The sequence below is a fragment of the Chrysochloris asiatica genome, unplaced genomic scaffold (genome assembly GCF_000296735.1).
Source record: "Chrysochloris asiatica unplaced genomic scaffold, ChrAsi1.0 scaffold00011, whole genome shotgun sequence".
Lineage (NCBI taxonomy): Eukaryota > Metazoa > Chordata > Mammalia > Afrosoricida > Chrysochloridae > Chrysochloris > Chrysochloris asiatica.
This window is the reverse complement of record NW_006408529.1, coordinates 2,985,413-2,990,434: the sequence shown is the minus strand read 5'-3', so window position 1 is coordinate 2,990,434 and position 5,022 is coordinate 2,985,413. Positions and strand designations below refer to the sequence as shown.

Below are 5,022 nucleotides of genomic sequence, written 5' to 3'. Positions count from 1 at the left end.
TTGTGATCCCTTTCAGAGTGACTGGCAGGCAGTTGTAGCCCTGGCCTTGTTCTGACTGTAATGTTGAATTTCTCCATCATCTATTTTCATAGATGTAGTTAATTTCACCAATATTTTTTCTGGTGAGGTCCACAGGTATAGGCACCACTTATGTTGAAAAAATGGTATTTGCTATGAATGAATACATCATTGGTCTTGTAAAATTATGTCATGAAATTTCTGACTTCATTTCTTTCATTAAGGTAATATTTTCCAAATATTTATCCTTCTTTGTTGTTTTCACTTTTTTCATTGTAATCACTAGTTATTATCTATGTATGTTGACTGTATGTTTGATCAAATTGAGACTGTAGAAGTTGATAAAAACTCTTCAATTACTTTATCTTTGGTACTAGTGATTTGTGTATAAATTGGAGTAATAGTCATACTACATGGTCTTCCTTGTAGGCATATGGATATTATGTTATCATGTACAGAATTACATTTCAGGTAGGATTTTGAATTATTATTATTTTTGACAATGAATATGAAGTCACTCCTTTTCTACTTGTCATTTTTATCAAGGTAGACCATATGATTGTCCAATAATTCAGAATGGCCAATACAAGTCTATTTCAGCTCACTGGTGCCTGTGATATTGATCTTTATTCATTCTATTTCACTTTTGATGACTTGCAATTTTCCTAGATTCATACTTTTGTCATAGCACATTCAGATTACTAATGAATGAATTTCTTCTCCTTTTAATTAATACAGTATCAGCATATTAAAATTCTTAAAGATTTACTCCCACCACTCGTCTGTCAGTTTGTCATACTGTGTTGGCTTTCGTGTTTCTGTGATGTTGGAAGCTACATCACCGGTATTTTAAATACCAGTAAGGTCATCCATGGTGGACATGTTTTTAACTATGCTTCCAGACTAAGACTGACTAGTAAGAAGGAGAGATGGAATACTTTTGAATGTTTAGTCTCTGAAAACCTGATGCATAGTGGTGGAACACTGTCGGCACCATAATACTGAATATTGAAATATGATGACTAGCACCATGCAACTGTCACATATAGTTCAGGAAAATTGTCCACCAAAGGTTGGAAGGCACTCAAAATGTGGCTAGGTAAAAAGTACCTTCTCAAAGCAAAGTTGACCATGAAAATGCAAAGAGAATAAAGCTTTCAGGAACTTCATTTGCTGATGGAATGTACAAAGTATGATTCTTGGAAAAATGGAAGCTGTCAAAAATGAAATGGAATGGATAAAGATCAATAACCTAGGCATTAGTGAGCTGAAATAGACTGATCATGGCCATTTTGAATTTGACAATCTTATGGTTTACAGTGGCATGAATGACATATATAAAAGGAATGGCATCACTTTCATCATTAAAAATTACATTTAAGATCTATCTTGAAGTATAATGCTGTCTTTGATAGGGCAGTATCCATGCATCTACAAAGAAGACCAATTCAAAATTATTCAAATTTATGCAGCAACCACTAAAGCCAGTGATGTTGAAATTGAAGAATTCTACCAACTTCTTTAGTCTGAAATTGACCAAATATACAATCAAGACATATTGATTATTACAGGTAATTGGAAAGCAAGTCTTGGAAACAAAGAGAAAGGATCAGTACCAGAAAATATGACCTTGGTGATAGACACAATGCTGGAGATCACATGATAGAATTTTGGGAGACCAATGATTTCTTCATTGCAAATACCTTTTAATAGAAGATTATACACATGGGATTCACTAGAATGGATACACAGATAAAACTGACTACATCTGTGGAAAGAGATGGTGGAAAAGTTCCATATTATCAGCCAAAACAAGACCACGGGCAGACTGTGGAACAGACCATCAATTACTCCAATGCAAGTTAAGGCTGAAGTTGAAGAAAATTAAAACAAGTTCATCAGAGCCAAATATGACCTTGAACATATAACACCTGAATTTAGAGAACATCTCAGTAACTGGTTTGATGCATTATAGACTAATAAATGAAGATCAGAAAAATTGTGGGATGACATCAAGAACAAGACACATGAAGAAAACAAAAGGTCATTAAGAAGACAAGGAAGAAGGAAAAGACCAAAATGGATGTCAGAAGATACTCTGAAACTTGCTCTCCAGTGTAGAGATTTGTAAAGCAAATGGAAAATTTGAGGAGATAAAAGGACTCAACAGAAAATTTCAAAGGGCAGCTTGAGAAGACAAAGTAAATATTGTAATGAAATGTGAAAAGACCAGGAGTTAGAAAACCAAAAGGGAAGAACATGCTCAGCATTTCTCAAGCTGAAAGAACTGAGGAAAAATTTCAAGCCTCAATTTGAAATATTAAAGAATTCCATGGACAAACTTTTGAATGATGCAGAAATCAGCAAAAGAAGATCGAAGGATCTATCGACCTAGAGATGAGAGAGAGAAGAGGAAGGACTGGTTGGCCTGAAGTGTGGTGAGACCTGGGGACTTCTAAGCCAATGGACAAAGACCTAGCCACGAAGGGCTTGAGCTGAGAGTGAAGAGTCCAGCTGATATGAAGTGAAGGGAGACATAGAAGAATGCCCAAGCTTGCAGATAGTGCCCATTTGACCTAGCTTTGATGACTTGATGATGAGAACTCGACTAGAGGAAGGTAAAGAAAGTTTATAAAGGAAACAAGTGTAAATTGCTACAATTTGATATACTTGACCTATACTTATGGATGTAGTAGCTCAAAATGCCAACTGAGAGGGAAGAAGTCTTCACATCAAGGATAAACGTATCCACACTGTGCACAAGGTTGATAGGGATGGGGAAGTTAGACATTGATTTTCTAAAATAGTGTGTGTGTTTGTCGGAGGGTGCTACAAAGGAACAAAGAGTCTGGCTTACAAGTTTTCAAGAGGGAGGTTAGTTTTGGAGTGTGTGTGGGAGAAGGTAGAATCTCCACTGAATAGTTTTCATCTTATCTAGATGGGTCTGGTGAAAGGAGATGGAGATAAGACTTATGATTCAACAGTGAATAATTGTTATGACTAATTGCGATTTTCACAACTGTAAAGGTAGAAGTTTCATAACACAAAAGGGGAAGTAGCTAATCTAACATTACAGGAACAGAGGACCCTAGGGCCATCTATGAAGAAGAGCAAGGGGGACATATAGGACCCTATCCAGGGAAGCAGCAACATCAGAGATGCAGACAGAGATGATGATACAGAAAGATAGAGCAGCTGAGGACTACAAACTCATGGAAAGAGAAAGGCTGTGTACTAGTGGCCAGGAGGCAGGCTTTCAGAATGTGCCCTTGGGTTTTTAAAAATGATTGTCTATTCCTGAGTGTTTTTGTGTATGTCAAAAAAACAAAACAAAACAGAGGTTCTGCAGGGTTGTGGCAGGTGAGGTTGGTGACGACGACAACGACTGAGCAGGGAGAACTGGAGGCACGCAGCGGAGTAGAGGAGCCCACAGAGAGCCATAGAGGGCTCAGGGGAGCATCCATATCCATAGTCCCCAAAGTCTGGAGACCACCACATCCAAAATGGTGACGTTGTGGTGCTGAAATGAGAAGATGTGTTCAAAGAGGTGCAGGTCCAGAGCAGAAAAGACTAAATCAGTGGGCATTGATAATCAAAATATAATCTATGATGGGAAATCTTAGAAACTTACTCAAGATGATATAAAAGCTTTGAAGGACAAAGGCATTAAAGGAAAGGAAATAGTTCAGTAATTAATTGAAAATAGTACAACATTCTGAGACAATACACAATTTTCTCAAGATGAATATATTAAAAAGAAGAAAAAGAAGTATGATGCTGTTGTCACTGTAGTGAAGCCTTCCACCTGTATTTTCTCCATGATATATTATGCAAGAGAACCTGGAAAAATCAACGACATGATATACGATACACTGCCCAGATGTTGACGGGAAATATATGTGCTGGCAATAAAATGATTGTAATGGAGACATGTGCAGGTTGGGTGCTGGGTGCCATGATGGAATGAATGGGAAGTTTTGGCTCCATTATTCAGCTGTATCCTAGAGATGGACCTGTTTGGCAGCAACTGCAAGTTTTGGATTCTCCAAATCTTTCCTTAGTGGTCTTCATAAATTCCCCCTTAGCAAACTGGCCAGTCTTCTAAATGGGGCATTTTCATGCTATATACTGTCTTTAGAGCCAAAAGACAGTGCCTCAGTTGAAGAAAGTAATGGCATAGTTGAGGAAAAACAGACTGCTGAGCAGGAAAAGACAGAGTGGTGGAAGCCCCAGAAAGCTATCTCCTAGGAGAACACGACACAATGGAAATTGTTCCGGAAGATTCAGAATGTAAAGAACCTAAAGAGAAGGAAACAAAAAGGATTATATTCAGGAAAAGCAAAGGAGACAAGAAGAGGAGAGGAAAAGTCATTTAGAGGCGGTTGCTCTACTGAGTGAAAGAAACGCAGATGGTTTAATTGTAGTAAGTCATTTCCATCCCATCCCACTGCTGATGTCTTTGCTGGACTTTGTGTCCCCTTCCAGGCCATTTGTGGTCTACTGTCAGTATAAGAAGTCTCTTTTGGAATGCTACTCAAAACTGAGGGAGAAAGGAGGGGTCATTAACCTCAGGCTCTCTGAAACCTGGCTCCGAAATTACCCAGTTTTGCCAGATGGAAGTCATTCTAAACTGCTGATGAGCAGAGGTGGGGGCTACATTCTCTTAGGCTTCACTGTTGTCATGGACTGCTGGTGTCAGCATACACAGACCCTGGGTTGATCAATGGCCCTGTGACATGGACGAAAATCCAATTCCAAGGCCCTCCTCAGGATAGCGAGCCATGGACCCTGAAGGCCAAAGGAAGTGACCTCTTGACATCCTGGGTTCATTGGTTTTTGCGAACTCACTGGTTGGCTACCTTTGTATAATTTTCTTTGGTCCTAATATTGTTCATTCTATGCTTCTAACTCCAGTAATTGTAGCTTCTGAGAAAATGGTTTCTTTTACAATGCCTCTCTTAATGCCTTCACAGTGTTGGCAGTGTGTGGAGTCCTGGGAACAAA

General features: G+C 38.6%; 1 pseudogene; it reads left to right on the top strand.

Annotated features, from left to right (window-relative positions):
* Nucleotides 1-3,551: 3,551 nt before the first annotated feature.
* Nucleotides 3,552-5,022, top strand: part of LOC102822502 — a 2,577-nt pseudogene continuing 1,106 nt past the window's right edge.